This window comes from Camellia sinensis, chromosome 11 (assembly GCF_055761805.1).
Source record: "Camellia sinensis isolate YWXY chromosome 11, ASM5576180v1, whole genome shotgun sequence".
NCBI lineage: Eukaryota > Viridiplantae > Streptophyta > Magnoliopsida > Ericales > Theaceae > Camellia > Camellia sinensis.
The window spans coordinates 39,398,905-39,415,063 of record NC_138971.1 but is presented as its reverse complement, the minus strand read 5'-3'; positions in this window follow the sequence as shown (position 1 = coordinate 39,415,063).

The following is a 16,159-nucleotide window of genomic DNA, read 5'->3' as shown; positions in this document are numbered from 1 at the left end:
AAAACCGTCGCTATTAGTTTTCAAACAATATGGCGAATAATTTTGTCACTAATGATATAGTTTCAAACAAATAATTTCGTCACATTTGCTAAATATTTCGTCGCTAAATTGAAATATTTGGCGACAAAATGTTTTTAATCATTGAAGAATTTTCTTTTGTGCTCATTTTAGTGACAACTTTTTTTGTCACCTTAATCTGTATCATTGGTGAGGATAAATTTCGTTACTAAAACCTCTACCTTCATATTTGGTGATGAAATATTTCGTAGCCAAAACAATTAAAATAAAATATTATCTAATTCTAGTGACGAAATTGATGTTATAGAGGATGAAAAATGCAACATTAGAGATGAAAAATTTCGTCCCCAAAAATGAAAAATAGGCAATGAAACAATTTTTCGTCACCAGCTACTTTTAGCGACAACGTATAGGCGACAACCGTGGTGACAAAATTATTTTGCTATAGATCACTTTGGTGACAAAAATTTGATGTTTGGAGACAAAATGAGTTTGTTACCAAAGGCCTTTTTGTTGTAGTGCGTGGTGGTGGTGGTAGCGATGATAGTAATAGTAAAATGATAGTAATGTTTATAGCAATAATGACAATGGTGATGAAGGTGATGGTAACAGTGGTGGTGGTGATGGTGGTGGCGACAGTGGCGATGGCATAATGGTGGCGGCAATGGTGATAGTGGTAGTGGTATTGGCAACAGTGTCATGGTGATGGTGGTAGTAATAGTGATAGTGATGGTGGTGACATGGTGGTGGTAGTTGTAGTGGTGGTAGTGGTTGCAGTGGGGGTAGCGATGGCGATGGCGATAACATAGTGATAGTGGTGGCGATGGTGATGGCGATGGCGATAACATAATGATAGTGGTGGCGATGGCGATGGCGATGGCATGATGGTAGTGGTGATGGTGGTAGTGAGTTTATAATAATATATATTGATATTGATATTTAAAATTTATAAATTCAGTCATAATTAAGTAAGTTTTATATGACTTCAAATTTTCTTAAATTTTAACCTACATTTTAAGAGGCACTTAAATTTTAAGTAATATTGTAGACACTTCATTTTTTACCGACCTTATGACTCAGATGTCATCATCTGTCCACTCGGTGAATGTGCATGTTTGTGCTCGTTTTGAGTTTCCGAAGCCTTCAACTGAGCGCCTTGTCTCGGGACCTCTTAACTTCCTCCTCTTGGCCTGGTTTTTGGACCACGCCTTGCTTCCTTTTCCTAAAGGGAAACAAAGGCCTGTAGGCCACTTTTTATAGCCGTAGGCTACCTTTCCCTCTCGTAGGCCACTTCTAGTGGCCCGTAGACTAGTTTTCGGGGCTTCCGGTTGAGTGTCTTGTCTTGCGGACTCTTGTCTTTCTTCCTTTTTGGTTTTTTTTTGAACCAAACCCTGTCATCCCTTGCTTGGAGGGTGGAACAGGGGTCCAGACCAGTTTCCCCCCCTATAGACCATTTTTCTTCCATGCCAGCCACTTTTGGTGGTCGGCCAACTAGGGTGGGTGGTCTGTGGACCACCTAAGGTGGTCGGCAGCCTGCCACCACCTTCTACTCTCTCTGTAGACCCTCTTCATCCCTTGTCGATTAGTTTTATTCCCTGTAGACCACTTTTTGTGGTCGGTCGACTAGGAGGAGTGGTCGGTCGACCACTTTAACTAGTCGGCGGCCTTTCTACACTTTCTGTAGATATTTTCCTTGCCAGCTGTTCGGCACAGAAAGCATCCTCCATACACGTGTATGGAGGGATTGCACCAAGCCTCTAGCTTGTCTAACAAGCTTGAGGCATGAAATTCTATATAAGGGAGCTTCCCCCCTCTTGTTCAAGGTTCAGAAATTTGTATTAGGGCTAAACATATCCCTCTCTCTATGAGGACAACTAAACTGCAAGCATGCAAAACAAAGCATAAATGCAATGAACAACCAAAAAAAAGTCCTTAAAAAGGCTTAAATAAGTCCTAAAACGTGCTGGAATTAAGACAAAAAAGCTAGAATAATAAGCTAAAGCATAGAGCTATGGAAGCTAGTGAACAAGACATAAGGAGGGGAGGCTAACCTCTCCAATTTTGGACTTCAAAACATGTTTTTACCCACTGAAATAACTCTGAAATTCAGTACTTAAAAGCTCAAAAAAATATGTTGTAAAGATGGGAAACACAAGGGTAAAGGCTAGAGAAGCAAGGTGGAAAGAAATGTGAACCACCCTTCCACCCTTTAAGGCCTTTCACCACAAGTTTCAGCCCAAAAATACAGAGTTTATACAACCCAAAACAGTAGAAAAATAGTAGGAAAAGAAGCAACCAAAGCAATGAAACAAGCTAAGCCTTATACCTCTTGAAGAGAAGCACACTTTTAAGCAACAATTCAACACATACACACTATCAAGAGCTCAAAGTAGGCTCAAAAGTACCTCAGCTCAAACATGGTAAGGTTTGGTTAAGAGTGTATAGGTAAAAGCTCAAAAAATTTCAAAAGAGAGAAAGAATTGTAGAGAGAGAAAATTAATTTTCGCTTTAATTTTTCTAACCCTCAAAAATGGAAGGGGAGGTCCTCTATTTATAGAAAAACATCACACTCCTCAGAAACATCCATCCATACACGTGTAGGTAGATGCAAACATCTGTGTAAACAACTGGCATAGCTGGCAGAAAATATCTACAAAACACACTTGTGGCCGGCAGGCCACCAATTCTGGCTGAGAGGCCAGGCATAAAGGTGGCTGGCAGCCAAAAGGGATGGCCGGCAGCCCACAAAAATGGGCCTGTAGGTCCTAGGTATTTTAGGTTTGAAACGTTGGGGTTTTGGTCCAAAAACAAGGCACAAGGTTTGCAGGGTTTTAAGGCTCAAAGCTGTGGCATTTCGTTGGGGACTTTTGAGCACTTGACATGGATATACATTCATCATTGGGTGTGTAAGTGATGGCGTCCAAGTTGTACGGGTGGTCAAAAATGAGGTGTCTACAGTTGCCCCTCTTTGGCAGAACTCGAAGTCATGAAATGACGTGAGTGAATGTCAAAGCCCAAAGACGACCCATTTTGACGAGGCTATAAGACTTGGGCAAAACAAACAAGACATAAAGTAAATGGTTGTGCTCGCAAGCAGCCTACATATCCCTTTGCAAGGAATCAAACCAGCGTAGTTCTGGGACAAGAAGCAAAACACATGTAGGAAAAATAACTTATGATCATGCAATGAAACAATGCAATGCAACATAAATTAAAGCGAAATGAATCAAGCCGTGTCTCACACGGAAAGATGCGAATAAATCAACACATCTCATACGATCGAGACAACAAAAGTGCAAACCAAACTACATCACACGTAGAAAGTATGTAAGAAAATATAAGCCAAGCAATGTCTCACATAGGGAGAAGCAAAAAACAAAAAAAAAAAGGTTCCAAATCCAAATTGCGTCTCGCACAAAGAGGGTGAAAAGATGGTATTCCAGGCACACCGGATGTCTTTTTTAATCGAGGAAAACAATCCCAACGCATCTCAAGCGAGAGGAGGAAAGGTGGTGTGAACACCTGGCACACCCGATGTTTTTAACCAATTTGAACAATCCTAACGCGTTGCATGCAAGAGGAGGAAAGGTTGGTGTGAACAAACAAGCACACTTGCTATTTTTAACCAATTTAAACAATCCTAACGTGTCGTACGTGAGAGGAGGAAAGGTGGTGTGAATATCGGCTGTACCAGACATTTTTAACCGATTTAAACAATCCTAACGCGTCGCACGCGAGAGAAGGAGGGGTGGTGTGAACAAACAGGCACACCTACTATTTTTAACTGATTTAAACAATCCTAACGCGTCACACGCGAGAGGATAAGTGGTGGTGTGAACAAACAGGCACACCTACTGTTTTGAACTGATTTAAACAATCCTAACGCGTCACACGCGAGAGGATAAGGGGTGGTGTGAACAAACAGGCACACCTACTGTTTTGAACTGATTTAAACAATCCTAACACGTCACACGTGAGAGGAGGAGGGTGGTGTGAACAAACAGGCACACCTGCTGTTTTTAACTGATTTAAACAATCCTAACACGTCGCACGCGAGAGGATGAGAGGTGGTAGTAACAAACAGGCGCACCTGTTGTTTTTAACCGATTTAAACAATCCTAACGCATCCCACACAAGAGAATGAGGGGTAGTGTGAACAAACAAGCGCACCCGCTATTTTTAACCGATTAAACAATCCTAATGCGTCGCACGCGAGAGAATGAGGGGTGGTGTGAACAAACAGGCACACCTTCTGTTTCTAACCGATTTAAACAATTTTAATGCGTCGCATGGGAGAGGAGGAGGGGTGGTGTGAACACACAGGCGCACCTGCTGTTTTTAACCGATTTAAACAAGTCAACAAAGGAACAATCAAACAGTTAGAACTTAAGCAAGATTATCTCTCCCCCAAGAAGGCCTTGGCCTCGAAAAATGAAACCCATGGAGATAACAAAACAAGATAACAAAACAAGGTATGAAGCGAACAAGTGCAATAGATGCACAAAGTGAACAAGATGACAACTCAACATAATGTAATGCATGTTCCATGCAAGACAGACAACCGATGTACAATGTTAATTGAAAGCATATTTTATGCAAGCATACTCAATGCATGAATCATGAACGATGCAGGGCATGCGTGCAACACAAGTGTATGTGAAAACGTATATTTGATGTAACAGAAGAGAACAAATACGTAATTTGACAGAACGAGCAAAAGTAATGTTCAGCAACAACCTTCAACTTACCTCTCGGAGACATTGCAACATGCTCAAAAAGGATACACCGCATTCATCTTGGTAAGTGGGGCACATTCACGCACTGGAATGCAACCATCTGAATCCAAAACAAGAACCTTTCATACACTACGCAGGAAAATAGAAACACAAAACAGTGCTAGGCCACAAATGAAAACCACAGGCCACCTGTCGGCCTCTTCAGAAGGATGTCGGCCACTAATGAAGCTTGCCAGCCACCCGTGATTCCTCGAGGCAATTTTGAGTTTCCATACTTCATTTCCTCTCAAACCCTTCTCCAAAAATCCTCCCTCTCTCTCTCTCTAGGTGCTTCCTCTCTCTAGATTTACACTTTATTCGCATTTTCCAACGCCCCACGTAAACTTTTTTTCGTAAAACCTTCTTGATTCTCTACGTTTTGAACCGAACAGAATTTGATTTCATCACTTTTTCTTACATTTTCACCACTTTAGGCTTGTTCCCCTCAAGTTTCTCTCGGGTTTCGTGAACTTTCCCGGGTTTTGACTTTTTCTCCTATTTTCTCTCTTCTAGAGTTGACTTTTTCCAAGTTTTCCCTCTTTTCTCCATTTTTCTTCATTTTTCACCCGCTTTTCATCTACTTTCCCAGATGGAAGACGATATTCCACATGACGGGATTCCTCCCAAGGTTCTGCCTCTACCATCACCTACTACTAAGGTTGAGAAGCTAGCGACGAAGGGTATTGCAGCTGACCTGGAGACAGAGTTTGCTCCAGAACTCGAGCCCGAGCCATTACCACTGGGGATTCGGCCTTTCGATCCAGAGGAGTATCATCCCCGCACACATATATTATCGCCCGGAGGCATCAGGCACTTCAGCGACTTTGCACGTGGTGTGCCAAAGGACCTTCTGTTGAGGGAGCCAGACTCCCATCTTTCTCGCGGCGCCACAAAGGTAAAAACTCTATTTTCATGTATTTTTCCTTCCCTTGAATTGTATTTCTTGCATTTCCTTCATTCTGACTGCTCATTTATCACTGTCATTCGCCTAATTCACTCTTCTTTGTCACAAAGAGACTCTCGTGCCTACAGGGGGTATGGAGTGGCAACGACCAAGGACTGGTACTATGAGCTCCCCGTAGGGGTCTGGAATATTGTCGATGAGGCAGGCTTCTGCCTTTTCTGCTCTAGACTTTCACGCCTCATAGCGAGCCGGCCCCTCCTCGGAGCATTGGTAGAGAGGTAGTGGGACACAACCAATTATTTCCACTTCTCTTCCACTAGGGAGATGATGATGACTCCCTATGACTTCTCTATGCTAATAGGCTTAGGAGTAGGGGTGATCTGATCCCCTTCGACATAGACATAGGCGAGTGGGAGGCAGCTTAGATCTTCTTACTGAGAGCGCGCCCACCTATATCCAGACCAGCGACAGTAAGGTATAACTGGTTTTCTGAGCATTTCTGCGGGAGTGAGCCCGTGACCCTGGAGGAGGTAGAGCAATATACCCGGGGCTTCTTGATGTTCCTACTCGGTACCACCATGTTTGCGAACAGGTGGAACACCATAGGATTGTATTTACTAAGTGCCTTAGTAACCTTGCCCTAGGTCCGATTCTATGACTAGGACGGAGCTGGCCTCGCCATACTTTACAACTACATGAGCTCTACTTTCCGCATGAGGAAAGGGCGGGTCGGAGGCTACTAGCGAGCCTAGGAGGTATACATTTCACTTTCTACTTTGCACTTATGCTTTCTACTTCACATTTTCTACTTTATATCTGTTCAACACCTATGCTTTCTGCTTTGCACTTTATATATCTGTTCATGCTCTGTGCTTTCTTCCTTACACTTTCTATATTTGTTGACACTGTACACTCTTTGTATCTGTTACACTTTCTATATCTGTTGACACTGTTAATAACACTGTTGCACTTTTTATATCTGTTGACAGTGTTGATAACACTATTGTCCTTTTCTTACAGTTATGGGTTTACGCATATTTTTTGGCCCTTGTTCCAGAGCCTATGGAGGAGATCCTCCCCCATAGTACTGTATTCGCGACGGTATGACGACCGGTGCTGGCGCCGGAGCCATGACGATACGACCTTCTCCTTCTTCCACCACTACTTCGATACAGTGGTCGCCGATGAGGTAACCCGAAACTCACAGTCATTTTTACTTTAATACTGCTCTGATTCATACTTTGGCAACTGACGGTAACTAACAATCTATACATCCTCAGTTCACAGATCACATGGTAGCCCTGGGCGATGATGCCAGCCGAGGTGAAAGACCAGTGTGTGGGGGCTTAGGGCATATCTCGCTTCCGAATTCTGCTGGAGGGCCCAGTCTATCGGGCTTGGTTTTTGAGCGAGTGATTTGTACTCCAAACGGTAGGCTCACCTAATCTAGTCATTCCCATGCCACCCCCAACGTCTATGCGGACTGCAGATAGCCTCTTAGTTGAAGCTATTATGTAGTTCATGAAGGGCCTGGATGCGGACTTCTTCAGAGTAGAGGGTGATAATGCGATGTTCATCCAAACTCATCTCAAGCCTCCTCTGATGGGTGTTCGCGCAGGCAAGGCAGTAGGTGCTCCCATGACAGGTGAGGCTCAAGAGGCCAAGGCTAATATTAGAGGGATTGCCCCCGTTGGGCAGATTATCGATTGGCCAGAGATTACCGCTGTGCTTACATATTGGAGGCCAACCGAGACAGTATATCAGATTCTGATTAAGCCGACAGAGGCAGGGCATGGGTATGTCAGAGCCAAAGGCGCACCTTAGGTATGGACCACACTTTACAATTTGCACCCCATGCTTCCCATTTCAGATATTGATCATTCAAATGCACTTGCAGGCACCTACTGGGTATATAGAGGGCCTCCTCAAGCTAGCCGCTTCCCTGATCGGCATGGTGCAGTGGAAAGAGACAATGCTTGGTCTCCATGATATTTAGGTGTTCTCTTTATTTCAACATACATTTCATTGATACATTGGCATTTCCACTGTAGTATTAATACCACCTCACACACTGATAAACTGTATTGGTACACTGTACTCATACTGTCTTTGTTTTCTGCATGACGCTCATTCTGCTATACTATATCCTGTAACTATACACATTGTATATGATATAACGACACTTGTGTTTTTCAGATCCCAGCTGTACCGAGAACACCTGTGATAGCAGCAGCATCAGCACCAGCAGGACCTCTTCCAACAACAAAGAGGCGAGAGAGACGGGTCCTAGTACGTAGCCAAGACAAACATCGCGATCGAGGTAGAGACAGGAGTGCCTGAGACCGGAGCAGTCCTTCGGAGCGCATTCTGAGTAACGATGATGATAACAAGGCCAATGCCTCAGAGGAGATAGTGCGTCGACATTTTGAGTCTGAAAGCGGGGACAATGATACGGGCTCAGAATCGGGGAGTAGAGATGGCACTAAGGTTGGCTTCAAGGCAGGGAGCAGAGGCTTAGAGTCTGATTTAGACAGCAGTGCCGATGGAGACAGTGCCTCTGAGTCCTCTCGGAGGAAGAGGACGCAAAGGGCCTCTCGAGCTTAAGATGATTGGCGCTATTTTTCAGACTTTTTTGCTTAGTTTCTTTTAGTTTGGTAGTTTAGCACATGTATAGCTTTAGATAGGTTTTACTTTTGCTTTTGAAACTTGTGCTTCTTTTGTAAAAACCATGATCGGAATAAAACCCTCGTAGTTTTTATGAAAAGAGTTTTGGTTCTACAACATGAGCACTGCACCACGAGTAACATACTTGCATGAACAAGAACACAAAGTTGAATTTGAAATCGAACATTCTTGCATTAGAATAATGTTCTTAATCGGTTAATGAGCAGACTAATAACAAAAATACAACATACAACTCTATTAATAAAGCAAAAACAACTCAAACACAGACCAAAAACAGCTATACAAACTTGCAAAAATCAAAAGACTCAAAACAAGGCCGAACAATACAAAGATCAAGACAAAAAACCAAGTTGCTAACACTACCCAGCACACAAGTGAACAGTAGGCTAGAAGAGGGAGTTGTCGGCCACAAAAGAGAGGTTGCCGTCCAAGAGAAGTGGCCTGCCGGCCACAAATGTGGAGAACCACCAGAAAGTTGACAGCTGGCCTCCACTACAACCTTATCTTCTACAAAAGGTCCTCCTTCGTGATTTCTTCTCCAGAACTTCATTTCAACTGTTGTTTCTTCCACAAATGGAGCCATTTCTTGCTGAGAAACTCACAGATTGGATAGCCACTTTAGACAGCACGGAAAAGGTAAATTTCTGGAGTTTCAGCATAAATGCGCTTTTTTCGTTGAGCCGCACTCCACTTTGTTTTCCGTTCCTCCATGCCGCGGTCCGATACTGAGACCCAATTACGTATGTCTTTCGCTTCGGAGCACAAGAAATATGCCCAACTCTTGAAGAATTTCAGGTGCTAATGGAATCCCGGCGCGATGAGAAAATCATACTTCAGCCCCATTTTGGCCATGCCTTAGCCTTGGGACAGATATGTGGGCTTACTTTGTACAAAGCTTGATCCTTGGCCCACGACTGAGAGCTAGATATACCCAACTTGATTCATCAATTTTCTGACATCAGTGACCGAGGCGACCTCTTCTAGTGAGGTTTTCGACATCATACCCTCTGCTTGTGTATAGTTGCACACCACCTTCTTGCCCCTAGTTTCGGAGGAGCCAATATCAAGTTGATTGAGGTAGCCCAAAGCCTGAAAGAAGGTAAGAGTTGCATCGGTTTGGCCTTGGCCGAGACCCTAATGGGTTTGGACGCTTTTCACCGCGAGAGACCACTAGGTTTGCAGGGTGTCCACTACTGCTCCAGGTATTGTTTCCCACCCTATCTTATATATATTTCTCGCATCACTCGACATTCACACTCTATTTTCTCTCAAAGCCCTTTCCATACTTTTCTCTCAGCGTACACCTCTCTATTCTTTAATCTCTCTTATTTTTCATCCCTTCCCAGGTTTGGCTAATGGACAAGCTGAAGGTAGTGAACCCTTACCCAGTTTACTCAGCTCGAGCTTATTTCTTTCGACACTGACTAGTGGATTTTCTGAACGAGGGATAGTGGTGCAACTGGATGTGCAACAGGTCTGCAGCTGACATAACTTGGCGCTGCCTCTGGCTTGACTTAGCCGAGATGAGCTACAGCATAACCCGACAGCCGGGTGTTCAGTTGATTGGCCTCACACACTGTGTGTTCTATTTCACCTTCCGGTTCAAACGCCAATTTGGGCATGATCAGACACGTCCAGATGAGGGGGTAGAATACCTGGCTTTATTCCCGATTCGTGCTTCACACTTGGCTTGGTACCTCGCCGCTTGGAGGACGAGAGAACTTCTGGCCCCTGCCCTTAGTTTCAATTATGCCCTTTCTAACAAATGCTTGGCTTGGCTCGAGGGCGAGGCACAAGCTGGACCAACTTTAGCTGCAAGGACTTCTGTTAGTACGAGTGGAGGGCGCAGGAACACCTGACTCATGTGCCCCTAGTTTTATTGCTTTGATCTTTCTTTTCAAGTTTTATGATGTAAAAGCAACTTCGATTTGTAGCAAAGAGTTGGAGAATGTACTTGATGTTGAAATCAATGGAATTAAAGTTGTGAAAACTAAAAAAAATTCCTTTTGGGCCCAAAATGGTATAAGTTGTAAAAAGTAAAATTTTGAGGAAAATCAACTTTTATTAAAACGTTTCAAAACTATTTTCGAAAACGATCACCACCTGACATGCGCAGAATCGATCCTCAAGATGTATAACCCTAAATTGGAAGATGAAAACTACCCCTGCTTGCATACCACCACTGTTATACGTTGTACAACGAGTCTTCTTTCCAAAACGAAGATCACAACCAAGCTTATAAATAATGAACAAAGATGAGCTAATTAAACCAATGGACAGGACAATTGAGTTAGAGATGATTACGGTCGAACTTCAAAATGAAGTTGCCTACATATCCCAAAGATGGGAATCAGGCCTTACGTAGTTCGGTTCAGGTTCACTCGAGTATTAACACTCTCCTTTTGCACTCTAACTTTTTCCAAATCCGCCCATTTCGGGGTTTTCAACCTTGCGAGCTATATTTATTTGATTTCTCATTTTTCATGCTCTAATTTTTTCCTAAGTCACCCTTTTAGGTTTTTTGCCTAACGAGCCTCTCAAGGATAGCATTACAACACTTGTGGTGAATTTGATCAATAGTCATCCTTGCCCTAACACTAGAACTGGCTTCGTCTTAATTTGAGCTTAGTTCTCCATTCTTTTATGCATGCCTTCTTCCTTTTTTTTACTCCATTTTTAGAGTTGGTTCTTCTCGTAATGTGGTACCTTCTTGCATTGGCTTCCCCGAATTCAGACAGAAGTTCCCTTTCTCACAATTGATTGGATTTCATTCCAATGGATGCCCCTAGCTTGATGGTTCACTTCTTTTCCTTTTTTCTTTTCTTTTTCCTTTTTTGTTTCTTTTTTTTTTCTTTTTTTTTCTTCTTTTTTCTTTCCTTTTCTTCTTTCTTTTCTTCTTTTTTGGTTTCTTTTGTCCATTTCTTTTGGAAGCAACAAAACACCAAAAGGAGAAATTCTACGATTGTGAGATGTGAAAGCTATTTTATATTTGCAAGTCCAAAAGCCACCTTGTGCTTGCCAAAATGATCGCCAAACAGCAAAGAGAATCCCTAGGACGATGTAGAATACCACGCACAATTCTGAACCCATCTTCGCAAGTTCTGCAAAAGAAACAACTTAAAACTTTTTGAAATCATGAAAGACTTTGTGCCGATAAGTCAGAATTCACTCAAACCATTCAGGGGATCCTTCTCCACACTCGAGCCTATTAACAGAATCTCATTCAAAAACAAATTTAAAGCATTTTTCTATTTGCAAAAGGTCACAGATGCATCACTATAGGCACAATAAAGTAATTAGAAACTTGACTCCCACTTTCTTATAAAGATAAAGACCTAAGGGTACACAAGAGCGACTCAAAGGAAAAGACTCAACTGACGCAACAACGTAAGAAAAGACAAAGAAAATAACACTCACAACATAACTATTTGCAGGACACAACTCAAAACAAAATAAGCATTTCTGAGACAAAAGGGGGTTTCCCTTTGCCAAGTCCATCTGTAGAATTTCAAAACAATTTCAAGTAGCTCACGGGAAGGTCCAGACCTATCTTCAATTCAGCAATACACATCCACACCCAGAAGGGTTGATTTTCGACTTTCAAATCGGGTCTCGCAGATTGAATCTCATAATTACGTTGTCCACACACATCTTCTTGACCGAAACAATTGCTTTTTCACGCCATGCCTCTAGTTCAGAAGGTCCTTCCCAAGTGCTTTCGACAATTACCCTAGCTGAGACTGAGATTCATCATTCCAACCACCAGTGCTAGCATTACTGCTTCATCAAGTTTGAACTCACCAAGATCGAGTAAACTTTTCATCTCTTCAAAAATTTTGTTTCTTTTGCTCAGATCAAAATCAAAAGATTCAGGAATGAACACAACGGGTTTGGGCTCATTGGGTATGATGCGTTGGCTAGGGTAATGGTTGGTTGTTGGCAAGCTGTAGATGGATTTTATGTTATGGAATGGCAATCTATTGCGGTCAGGGAGAGGGTTATTGGCAGCTTTGGGATTTTTAGGTGGGGTAAGGAATTTATTGTCAATCAAGTCTTGAATTTCATGGCGAAGGCGAAAGCAATGGTCAGTATGGTGACCGTATTGCTGATGGAATGCGCAATAGTAGGTAGAGTCATGTTTAGATGGGAGAGGATTAGGGAGAGGTCGAGGATTAAGTTGTTTGAGATACTATTTCTTCATCAGTACCTTCAATGCACAGGTTAGGCTTATATGGAGTTGGGAAAAGGTTCGTTTTGGGGAGAAGAAGCATTAGGTTTGGAAATATTGGCAAATGGAGTAGCGGGTGTTGATCAGGTATTCATAGGCTTGGGACTGGAATTAGGATTGGTGTTCCTCGTAAAGCATCCATTTCCATTGTTTGCCCCCTGATTCAAAGCTCTCAACTTGAGTAATAAAAGTGTCATCCACAATTTTTGCAACAACTTCGAGCACTTGCTGCTTGTTCATCCGTTTGACCTTTAAAGTCTTAATAGCCCACCGAAGTTGTGCATAGGAATCAATACTTGTCCTGGCTTTGTTCTTGCCACTTACTTCTGCTTGGCCAAGGGATTGGATGGCTATATCGAAGCGAGGCCCATTTGTTGTTGATCTGTCATCATCCAAACTTGAGATGGCTTCAGGTTGGCTCTTTTCAACTATAGCTCGCCCCAGGATTGGGGAGCTTTGTGACGGGATCGAAACCCCAAATGTTAAATCTGCCACCGTTCTTTGAATGTCTCAATCATTATGAACATCTCAATAGTAGTGGATTCAGCCATTTGACATTCTTGGCATACCCAAACCGGATTGGGTGCATCCATCATGCACAAATCAGTGCTTTCTAGAATGAACACCTCAAGCTTGGGTAAATGGACTGGGGTGATGTATATATTGGGGTTGAAGGTAGGAAGTAGTGTATGGATGAGGTTAAGGTGAGGAGAAGATACTTGGTCATGGATGGGAAATGGGTTGGTGGTAATATTGGGGTCTTGGGGTGGAGCTATCGTCTGGTTGTCGATGAGATTCTGAACCTCATAACGAAAGCGGTAGCAACGATCGGTGTCATGACCACGCTACTGATGGTACATACAGTATTTGGTGAGGTTATGTCTAGCAGGGAGTGGGTCAGGAAGTGGTTGGGAATCAAGGGGTTTGAGATATGCTCTTTCCATCAGGATTTTTAGTGCGCTAGTTAGGCTCATATAGAGAAGGGTGAAAGTTCTGCCTTGAGCTTGGGTTAGGCTAGTTGTTTGTGGGTTGGTATTAGCATTGGCAATTTTGGGATTGGTGGCGACGATATTGATTTCAATGGGTTCAAGAATAGTGCTACTACTAGCATTGGTACTCTCAGAAAACACCCTCCTTGTTAGTTCACCTATTCTTGGAATAATCCCTTTGTTGAATTCACTCTCAATCTGAACCCTCAATTCATGCCAAGTTTTGAAAGTGAACAGTGGAGCAACTATTTACTTTTGTAACATATCAGGCTCAAGGTTCTGCACCACTATCCACACTTGGTCCTTCTCAAAAGGTCGATTCGTCATTTGTGCAGCCTTTGCTCTCCACCTTGCAATAAATTCCACAAAAGGTTCTTCAGGATTCTGGTGGGTTGCTTCAAGCTCTTGGGTGGTCATTTCAATTTGGGTATTGTAAGAATACTGATTGACAAATGTCTCAGCCAAATCTTCCCAATTCTGCTTCACTTTATCCTCTAACTTGGCGTACCAAATGGCTGTTATACCCGGCAAGGTTCTTCCATACAGAGAAAGTTTCTGAGGCTTAGTCAGACCCATCGGTTTCAAGACATCCAAGAAAAGCCGGATATGTACCATAGGATCTCTAGACCCATCAAAACGGTCATGCCCATCCTTAATGTCGAGAATGAAGCTAATTCCCAGTGCCTTTTTGAATTGCTACTCAAGGTTAGCAAACAAGGTCGGGTCTGGTCGAGCTCATTAATATTAAGGCGATAAAGCCCCTCATTAGGCTACACCAGGGGTCTGAAAACTCGAGCCTAAGCCAAGCCTTCTAGAGGATCTGGACTCTGCAAATCTTCAGCTGGCAGAGGTGGCTTAAAATTCGGCTGGGGGCCCAAGATTGGATGTGTAGTAGATGTCCCAGATGGGCGTTACGTTTCAGCATTGGTCTCATCCTGCATGGCAATTCCCTGGTTTCGAGCCATTATCATGGCCATAACTTCTTCTGGACTCTATGCCATCACGGGTCTACTGAGTTGGCAACCGAGGAAATACATGGATGTAAGCTAAGAATTGACTAACAAGGATTTCGACACGGTTTGCAATTGATGTATCTGGATTGGATTAGTCTTAGACGGGCTCGACTGAATTAGGCTTTTTTAGAGTGGATCTTTTGGCATTGGCTGGATCTTTTCTGAGATAGCCTTTTAGGGGTCAGATGGATTGGACGTTTTGTTGAGTGAGGTTTTTTTTTGGGATTGGATGGACTGTGATAGGTTAAGGCAGGTACTGCTCCTTCTTTGGCTCAGACAAATCTAGCATTAAAAACAAATGTTCCATCAGATCCGGATCCGGATACCGGATATGCTAGTCAAAACAGTGTAAGATACAATTCTTGGCCTTGGCTCTGGTTCGGGTTCCGATATTTTTCCATTATATCAAATACAAACCCCTGGATTTTGACCCAAATTCTGATTCTGATATGACCCTCAACTTTGAAAGGAATCGCCTCAATATGAAGACTCTCCGAGGATTGTATCATACATTCCCAAAGAGTTCACAGTTTGCACAAAAACATTAAAAACACCCCTATGAGAGGTTTAGGGTTTTCCTATCCTAGCTTTAGAGTGATCTACAGTTTTACTACTCCGACAAGCGATATCACATCATCCTGCATATGGGAGAGTATACTGTCCTAAGGTGGAACAGTCACTATGGCTTTACTATATGCAACTAAGCCAAACGGTCAAAAGGGTACGTCAGCAAGACTACCTAATATATCTCAACATGACTTGGTGTCTATTAGTGTGGTGGCGGTGGCTTCTCCTTCTGTCATATCACATGACAAATTTTCCTATCTTAAAATAAAAAAATATTATTAAAAAACATGAGTAAAATTTGAACGCAAGACTCTAGGTTTCATTAAGAATACTCTTATAATTTAGACAACATATATATATTATAATATTAATTTTTTTATTATTTATTTTTATATGTATTTATTTAAATTAAACACATTATGTATGTCACCCATTAAATATATATATATATATATATATGCACATACATTGATTGAAAGGGCACAAAAATGAGACATGTGCGAGTCATTGTCGGAGTTTTGGAAAATATTCAAAGAAAAACCAACAAAATTAATCTGGCTGGCATGCATATCCAATAACCACTCCTCATCCTACATTTGTCTCCCACATAAATATTCCACCCAGCAAATGTAAATATATATATCTTATATTCCTGTACAGTTTGTCTTTTTTTTAAGTTGAAAATTTATGTTGAGAGGGTGTTTGGACCCGTAGGTCTGTTGTGAGTTTAATTTCAATGATTCGGATAGTTCAAGTTTTAAATTTCGTTGAAAACAATAAATATGTAACAAATTAAAATGATTAAATTTTAATAATTATATGTTTTAATCATATTTGTCATAAAAAAATATATGATTATTCTTAAAATTATATTTATCGTCTATTTTTTAAAATAATTGTTATTTAAATATATAGTTTCTGAATTCCAATCATTTTAATTCTTTTTACATAATTATTACTCTCAATAAATTTTAAAAACT